We start from the raw sequence: 10,000 nt of genomic DNA, 5'->3' as shown, positions 1-10,000 counted from the left end.
TCAATTGAAAGACCAAGGTTCTATTCTGACGTGAGTCAGAAATTTAATATATATATATTATATATATATATATAATATATATATATATATATATATATATATATATATATATATATATATATATATATATATATATATATATATATATATATACACACATATTCATTTCATCAATTATGACATAATATTGCACGCATCCCTATTAGCATTTTGTTCGTGGAAATAATAAGGAAACAGGGATGACTTTAAGTTTAACTTGTGAGACTAAAGATGCGTCCACACGGTTGAACAATGTCCGTCGAACAAACATTGTTACCAATTAACAATTGTCTACCAGTCTTTGCCTTGTGAGCAGAGTAAAAACACTGGTATACAACCTCATCTGGTACCACTGTTTATTGCCAGATCTACTCCCATCGTTTCAACGCTTTTGACGTCATCCTGCTTCGCCTATGATATGGCAACAATGTTTGTCCGTCGGACATTGTTCGACCGTGGGGACGCACCTTTAATAGACAAGGGTGGGAGTGGAATACTCCACTGAACACAACCTGCAACTTTACAGTTAAAACTTGACATCTTTCCTGCAAAAGCTCCACAAACGAAAGGCCTGTGACTGTCATAATTTTTATGATGTAGATAAAGTAAAACTGACATGTGAAAATAAAATTACATAAATGTTAATTCAGAAAAGACAAAATGTGACCTTAGAAAATAGGACAAGGTAAATAATGTTTGAGGACAGGTGTCTTAGTTCGCAAGTTGCCTATCATAAAATTTTCGTCAAAATCGGAGAAACAATAGTCTAAAATGTTTTACCTTCAAAATGACTAGTTTCTTCAGTCTGAGAAAAATACTGTTTAAACGGACTTGAAGAGCTTTTTTTCCACAAATAAATGTGGAAAAAAATCCTTAACCACAAGGGGACTGCCGACCAAAATGAAGAAATGCAAATGTACAGATACAGTTCAGGCTACTCAGTGAAATTATCATACTTTCGGGATCTGGAGAATATAATCTAAAATTCAGGCCTCTAAGCTGATCTGTGACCTTGAAAAAGACCAAGATTAAAAATAATTGGGTAAAACAACAGAAAACATCAAGGGCGCCTGCCTACCAAGTTCCTTTAAATCAATAGAAACTGGGGACAATGAAGAACATTAATAAAAAAAAAACCTAGCCAAAATTCCATCTCGATTCTATTTTGACAATGAGAAGCTTCAGCGTAATTGTACTCTAATGTAATCAGTACACCAGAACCATAATTATCACATTCTTTAAGCTATAAATCTTAACAAATATTTTGTCGGTCAAGCTAATTCCAATGGTAGTAGCATCTTGAATCACCTCACACTTTAAAAGGTGCAGTTTCACACATAAGTACTTCTATTGTACAGCCTGACATTATTTAACTATGATCGTTGCTGAAAATTAGACAAATGCTGAAACTATCTACCTTAGATTTCACTGTATCCTTGACAAACCGGCCATGTTACAAGATATCTGCATATGTCATCACCAACCAGTAAGATACCTTTTTTAAAAAATTATCAAGTCTTGGATCTTGAAAGAAAGATCCAGGGCAAATATGTTATTCAAGCGAACTCCAAAAGTAACACTACCATGTCTGTCTATTCTCTCAAAATCGAAAAAAGAAAGAAAAAAAAAAGACCTACTACCCCCGTCACATGTGCACCAAGCTTTACTTAACACGGTGACATAAAACATTAAAAACTAAATTTTAGCTTTAAAAGTGACCTGTGACTTTTAAATAATACAGATGAAAATATTTTGCGGACACAGTCACTAACCGTAAAGGTTAGTGATTGAGTGACCTTAAAATATAGGCATAGGTAAAAAAAAATGTTGGGGGGAACCTCACCTTTAAAGGTACTAATCTACTAGAAAAAAATACAGTAAAATACAAGGCTGACTGGCAATACAACAACCCTTAAGAGTAATGAAATTTACATCACAAATTAGAAACAAATAAGTAAATCACTTACCAAATTTAAGATGATTTGCAGCAGGACTTCTGCGCAATATATCACTACTTGACGAAACGCACTCGACGGTACTATCTTGACACTCCCCCTAAACACTCCCAAATAAAACTCAGAAACGCGCGAAACTGCACTTGCTAATCAAATAATGTTTTTTATTTATGAGGTAAAAAGTAAATCCTCTCATGATCTTCTGTTCTCGGACGCTGGAGATCTTGTATACTTGCTTAATGCCCTTTTACATTTATAGTTTTTTCGTGATTTATCTTTCGGGCTTAACACGAATATGGACTGAACAGTATTTATCAACGCCTCCCCAATTTTATGGAATTGTCTGGTGAATAAAAATTCGTTTGACAGATATCAATTTTCTTTTAAATGTCACAGTGCTCTTGGCTGACTTAGAAAATCATCGAAAAGCAGGTAATATGCAAAATTTATTCGGTTCTAAACGAGAAATATCCTCACAAAGAAACCAATATCGTACGCTGAACACATTATCTTGACGTTAAATCATTATTCAGTCTTGGAAATTACGTTGAAGTTCATCCGTAATGTGTCTCCTTCTACGACAGACTTGTGGCCGATGACTAATCATATCTGAAAAGAAAATAATAATTAAGAACGTTATTTAACAAAAATAAATAAATAAACAAACTACGATAATCATTATTTGACAAATAAAAACTGCCTCAAAAAGATTTTTGCCACGCCATCGCCAAAAAAAATGTTCCAAAAGCATCTGACATAGAAGCAAATGGGGAGGAGTGGGACCAAAGACCAAAGGCATTCAATTTCTACATTTCCTCGATTCCTTCATACTTCCTCTTACCATGAAATCTGCAAAAGGAGAGAAGGACATTCTCAGAAAAAGTCCAAAGATAAACAGATGGCAGAGAAATACACACACAATAGCTTCGGGTAAATTAGGCCTCGTCCAAACGACTATGCAGTGTCTGGCAGACTCGGCCCTGTTCCCAGACAAAGTCTGTGCAGACAATTGTAAAAGCTGAAACAGCGGCCGTACCTGGGCAGCCCAAGACCGGCTGCGGGAGGTAAATTTGCCCAGAATTTTTGGTTTGTTTGTTTGTATGGTGTTTTTACGGTGCATGGAACCAGTGGTTATCCATCAACAGGACCAACGGCTTTACTTCCCAACCACATGGAGAGTGTAACTTCTATCACCAGAAATACACATTTCTAACCCCTCAATGGAATGCCCGAGAATCGAACTCGCGGCCACCGAGGAGGCAGGTCAAAACCATACCGATCATGCCACTGATGCTACTTTGCCAGAATTGCTGCTGCTGAATTTGACTGAACACAGATATAGAATTTAGGCCAAAGGCCAAGCACTGGGACCTATGAGGCCATTCAGCGCTGAAACGGAAATTGACAGTAATAGGTTTGAAAGGTCAACAGGAGAAAAACCTCAAAGCAGTTGCACTGTGAATGAAGTGTTAGATGAGGGTGGAAAGTAAGATGGAAGAAATAGAGAGTATGAAAGGAGGTACAGTAAAAGGAACGAACAGTGGTTTCAGCTAGGGCCGAAGGCACGCTGCAAATAACCTGAAGTAATGGTTACTGTGCACCACAAAGTGAACTGACGGCACTAACCCCCTACGGAGGACATCGCCGAATTGTATGAAGAGCGCTTCGAGCAAAGACACCAGACTTTGTCTGGAGTAACTAAACGGCTGCCAGGCACACGAACGTTGCAGAGAATGATGCATAAATAATAATAATAATAGTAAACAATTTATATTGCTAAATTATGCTTTTGTTTGTATGGTGTTTTCATGTTTCAGGGAACCAGTGGTTATTTAGCAACGGGACCAAGGGCTTTTCGTGACTTCCAACCACGTCGAGAGTGAGCTTCTATCACCAGAACTACACCTCTCTCACCCCTCAATGGAATGCCAAAGAATCGAATATATTGCTAAATTAATTATATACATGAAAATATTGACTAAAATACGCAGAGATTACATGAAGATTACATTGATCATTGGAGTCAAATACAACTCGATATCCCTGGGAATATATTCTGATAATTTTATATTTGAAACATTAGCTATACACAATACGTGTTTAATCCGTTAAAATGGTAATTTGTTATATGAAAACATGATGTATATTGGCCTTGATTTTCAAGCATTATAAAATATCTAGTAATTTATTTCACTTTAATCTTTTTTAACATTAATTTTCCTTTCTTAAAATTTTTCTGTTACTAACTCTCTTTTTCAGTTTCCCTCAATGTTCTCTGTTGGCGCCAATGAGACGACACTTTCTGCTTACCATTTTAACGGCACAATGCTACAGTAAGTTATCATTGCTATTATTCAAAAGTTCCATTCGCTTTCCGTATTCCTGGCTCTGAGCCATGTTGCCATTAAGGTATTGTGCCCATCTCCACCGAAACTTAACTGGCCAGGCACGGCCGTATGAACAACGGAGATTTTGTCTGCCAACGGACAGTATCCCAGACATTGTTTCATAAATTTTGTCTCCCATCAGACAGTCTCCCAGACATTCTTTACAGATCTTGTCTGCCAATGGATTAAGTCTCCCAGACATTGTTTACAGATTTTGTTTGCCTACAGGCAGGCTTTGTCTGCCAACAGATTAAGTCTCCCAGACATTGTTTACAAATTTTGTCTCCCATCAGACAATCTCCCAGACATTCTTTACAGATTTTGTCTGCCAACAGATTAAGTCTCCCAGACATTGTTAACAGATTTGTCTGCCAACTGATTAAGTCTCTCAGACATTGTTTAAAGATTTTGTCTGCCAATGGATTGAGTCCACCAAAACATTGTTTACAGTTTTCGTTTCCCAACAGACAGACTTTGTCTGCCAACAGATTAAGTCTCCCAGGCATTGTTTACAGATTTTGTCTGCCGACGGAGTAAGTCTCTCAGACATTGTTTACAGATTTTGTCTGCCGACGGATTAATTCTCCCAGGCATTGTTTACAGATTTTGTCTGCCGACGGAGTAAGTCTCCCAGGCATTGTTTACAGATTTTGTCTGCCAACAGATTAAGTCTCCCAGGCATTGTTTACATATTTTGTCTGCCGACGGAGTAAGTCTCTCAGACATTGTTTACAGATTTTGTCTGCCGACGGATTAAGTCTCTCAGACATTGTTTACAGTTTTGTCTGCCCACGGATTAAGCGCTAGGACCTATGAGGTCTTTCAGCGCTGTAAGAGAAACAGAGTTAAAACTGTTTCAAAGGTGTAACATGATGAAAACCTCACAGTTGTACTATGAAACCATTGTTAGAAGAGGGTTGAAACCAAGAAGGAAGAAATATTATAAATGGAGGTACAGTAAAAAGGAATGAAAGAGGTTGCCGCTAGGACCATAGAAAATTAAATAATACCTTCGGGATTGCTGTGCCCAGTAAAAGCCGAAAATGTATTGTGTCTGGATTATGAATGTTTGGGCTGAATTCATAAACCTTGATAGGGGTAATCCGTACTTATGTAACGTTTAAAGCAACAAAGATTACGAAATTCTGGTAAAAAAAATTTTAAGTTCTTATGTGGTTAAATATCGGAGTGTGACAAAGTCTTTCATCCTCGCACCCTCCTTTTCTTTCTGCCATTCATCCTCATGTCCTCCTTTTTTAAATTAAGGTATTACTTCATAAAGAAAGTCATAGTATGTCTTCCTATCCCTTCTATATGCGGGCAGTCTTTCACGCAGTCGTTTCCTTTTTCTGCCCTTGATTCTAAATTTAATAACAGTCCTAGAGAGCAATGGTGATGAGGTAGTACCTCTCTAGAGACTGCGTCATACCTGCTTTACTTCACCTGGTCGAACTGTGACGGTCTGCGTACAAAAACTAAAGGGTCCCATACACTGAACGATTGTTGCTATCAACACCACACACATTATTTAGATACTATGAACGAACTCCGCACCGATTTCAAGTCTGAACAAAGATTTTGTCTCGGGAAGATATGACATATCTCTATAAGAAACGTGCGTGATAGTGTTATATCGGCAGACAAGCACATACACACTGAACGACCCGTGTATGACAGACATAAGTCGCAAGCGCCAGCAACCAGGTCGTGACAGATTCCCGCTGAGATCGTTCAGCCCACGAAACTCCGCCGTCTTTTGCATTCAGACAAGCCCATACACGATGTTTTTGTGAAAGATAAAGACAATCGTTCAGTACATGAAGACCTTAACGTTCCGCCTACTCCGATCTGATCTTGTGACCAAATTTGTAAACTCCTGACGATTACCACCCTTAGGTACATATCAATACCCAGAATTCAAGATTCAAGAAACGCTTGCAATATGAAAAATTTTTGCTTTACAAGCAATTCATATCATCTTTCTAGAATATTTACTGCTTACTGTCATTCTACTATATAAATTCATTCGCACTGTCATTCTGCTATACGTAAAACAATTCACGCCAAATTCATGTATGGTGTCATTACGTTTCATGACCATTTTCACTATGTTCCATTGTTCATTTCGAAAATTACCAATTCATATATATATATATATATATATATATATATATATATATATATATATATATATATATAATATACAAACATTTCTCTACATAAAAGCGTATCGATGTGTATATACGTAGTATATGTATATATATATATATATATATATAATATATATATGTGTGTGTGTGTGTGTGTATATATATATATATATATATATATATATATTATATATATATATATATATATATATATATATTATATATATCTATATATATCTTATATATATATATATATATATATATAATATATATATCATATATATATATATATATATATATATATATATATATATATATATATATATATATATTTAGAGTGAAAACATCTATGGAAACGTGTATTCGTAAATTTATGTATAACGAGATTCGGAGTGAGGCTGGTAATCCCAAGAGCTGAAGACTACGATGTAGATGGTTCTCTCATATCGGCAAAGTTTCCCTAAGAATTCCTGGAAGCCCAGTTGCTCCTCCCTGCATTCTGGCAAAGAAATGAAAGGAAAAAAAGATGGAAAATTACTCTTCTCAACCTTTCCTTCCTCCTTATCGTCGTCGTTTTTCTTCCTGACAAACTCCCTATCTCCAGGAAGCTCCATTAATCATCGTAACGCTGGCTCGCTCTCTCTCTCTCTCTCTCGGCGTCGTCTTACAAAACTGATAATTTGGCAATACGGCATTTTCGAATTAAATTACATTTCAGTGTTTGCTTGGGAGGTCTTGGGAAAGATAAATAAAAACAAATAAAAATGGAAACGTACACGACAGAAAGTTCCACGTGACGACTTTTTCCACACAGGAGGAACACAAAAAAGGTACCTGAGAAAACGTTTCACGCGTTAGTAGAAGTAGGAGGCAAAAGGATTCTGGGGGAAGAAGGATTTGGACACCTTTTTCTATTACTGAGCCCGGGAATTTGCTCAAAACCATGTTCCGTATTCCATTTCAATGAAGTCGAAAGCGTAAAATAAATACCATGACATCCTTCTCTGTACTCGTCTCTCAACCATAAACAACCGCATTGTATCGGTACAAAACTAGCAAAACCAATTATGTGGACATGTCACTAAATCACGCTTGAACAATCCGTAAAGAAATACATACAAAAAAGCCTGCAAATAAAGATGAAAATATACTAACATATCTAACGAACTGAATCTAGGAAATATAATCAGATACACCGTTAAGCTTCGTAACACGGTGGTTTAATTTTAGAAATCGTTGTTATCGCCCACTTTCGTATATTTCTTCGTTGCTCAAAATATCGGTATCCTGAACAAACTCTTCAAGATTTTTGAGTCTCTTCTACTCTAATGCTAGTATTTTATCCTGCAATGGGTCGGGTTCTGTTCCCATTTTCTGTTGAGTGCCTGGCTCACATTTCTGTTGCAGAACACATGAGTTTAATGAAACTTCCTCTCCCAAACCTAAAGTACAAATTTGTGGCACCGTCCGTCAATAAGCTCACTGTGAATTGTTTATATATTTTTCGCATCCCTGATCATCCCTTGTATTCTGATTTCCGAATTAACCATCCACATCATGTTCTCTAATATGTAGCTAATTTCAACCCTTGCTCTTCATTTTACATTCAATAGGAGAGAGTTATCTAATCAACTAGAAGGTTTGTTCCACTTTATCGAATGATCTTCCTAACTATGTGGTTCAATTGTTAGGACTTCAGAAAATCAAAGTGCAATTTTCATTTTCTTGGACTTAGAAATTGCAGGCATAAATAGCCATAGTCTACAAGCGTAGTATTGTTCATGCATGTACCTTTTTGGCAAATATATCACATTCCCAAAACAGTTTGGCAATATTCAATATATATCTTTTTTTCAAATTCTCTACATCAGTCTGATCTAGTGCATGCATTTTATATTATTAGTTATTCATTAAGCACTTCAAAATTAACTATTTGGGAAAGAATCACTTATTAATTTTAGCGTACTTTAGAACAACATTGTTAACTTGGCTGCGATTTTCACCAAGCACACAATCACCAGCGCTACACACAACACAAGCATGACCTGCAATGCTGCATGCACCGCTAAGAACGCCACGTGCTCCAACAAAAGGTATATCGAAGAACAGTTATATCGACTGCAGCCCACTGACAATAGTTCAAACACCCGACTGATCAAGCACAAAAAGTAAAAAATCTTTGTTACCGAGTGCAATGACGTTTTCCGAAGTAGGCAATTACCATACGATAGTTCATGACTCTACGTTTATCAGCCTTTCAAAAAAAAAAAAAAAAAAAAATTGCCTTAGTATTTGTCACCCATTCACCTTTTACGATGCGCTCCTAAACCTACGACGTATCCATATCTGCCAATAACAAGCGATGAACAACGACGTTTCATGACATGTTAAGTGAAATCAAGATTTGACCAAAGCCAACAGCAATCAAGAAAGCGAACTCTTTCGCTCTCTGTGCTTGAGTGTAATTCTTAGCGCATTACCAGAGTCTGACATTACTGTATCGAGTTGAATGTAGAATTTAGGCCAAAGGCCAAGCACTAGAACCTATATCACGCGCTGCTATTATTTTTATTTTGCTTGATTTACTGTCCCGTGTACTTCATTGCAAGTTTAACTGACTCTTAATTATGATTATCACACACATATCATATCAGTACACAAAACGAAAGTTTATCAATGCAGATATTTCATCTCTAATCACCGTCAAAATATCTAAAATGTGAATTAGCAGGCAGGACAACACCAAGCAGGCTACATGTAGCAAGTTCACCAACGGCACGGTATGTGTTTTGGCATTTTCGTCTTGTTTAGCTTTGCTTAATAAGTGTAGTTGCCACTAAGGATCATCATCACACACAAGAGAATATTTTATCACCACTGATATTTCATCTCGGCTTTCTCTCTCTCTCTCTCTCTTGTAACCAATGCGCACAATTGCTTTTATCTTATGTTTTGAAAAAATAAAAAATGAGAATACGCCGTATAAATAGATAATGTAGCGCAAAATATTAATTAAAAAAAGTGATTCACAAGAGTGTATACTTAGACTTCTATGTAAACAGACCTCGATTATTGCTCTCTCTCTCTCTCTCTCTCTCTCTCTCTCTCTCTCTTCTCTCTCTCTCTCTCTCAGTACATATCCTTTTATAAGATGTGAATTACTTTATCATAAACATATAAACGTGAATTACTGTATCATAAACATAAAATCATGAAACCAAACAAGCTCTATATTGTTTGTTTGTATGGTGTTTTAAGTTGCATGGAACCAGCGGTTATTCAGCACGGGGACCAACGGCTTTACGTAACTTCCGAACCACGTCGAGAGTGAACTTCTATCACCAGAAATACACATCTCTCACTCCTCAATGGAGAATCGAACTCGCGACCACCGAAGTGGGACGCCAACACCATATCAACCACGCCACTGAGGCGAACAAGCTCTATCAATTCAGGTCTACCTTGCCCT

At 36.8% G+C, this 10,000-nt stretch overlaps 1 long non-coding RNA gene across 1 annotated transcript in view; it reads right to left on the bottom strand.

Moving 5' to 3' along the window:
- Window positions 1-10,000, bottom strand: part of LOC135196140 (uncharacterized) — a 69,412-nt gene that overhangs the window by 52,964 nt on the left and 6,448 nt on the right. The window contains exon 2 of the long non-coding RNA XR_010310334.1: window positions 2,007-2,603. This is a non-coding gene — a long non-coding RNA (uncharacterized LOC135196140). The remainder of the gene's footprint in view (window positions 1-2,006; window positions 2,604-10,000) is intronic.

Source organism: Macrobrachium nipponense, chromosome 17 (genome assembly GCF_015104395.2).
Source record: "Macrobrachium nipponense isolate FS-2020 chromosome 17, ASM1510439v2, whole genome shotgun sequence".
NCBI lineage: Eukaryota > Metazoa > Arthropoda > Malacostraca > Decapoda > Palaemonidae > Macrobrachium > Macrobrachium nipponense.
This window is presented reverse-complemented; position numbering and strand designations above follow the sequence as displayed.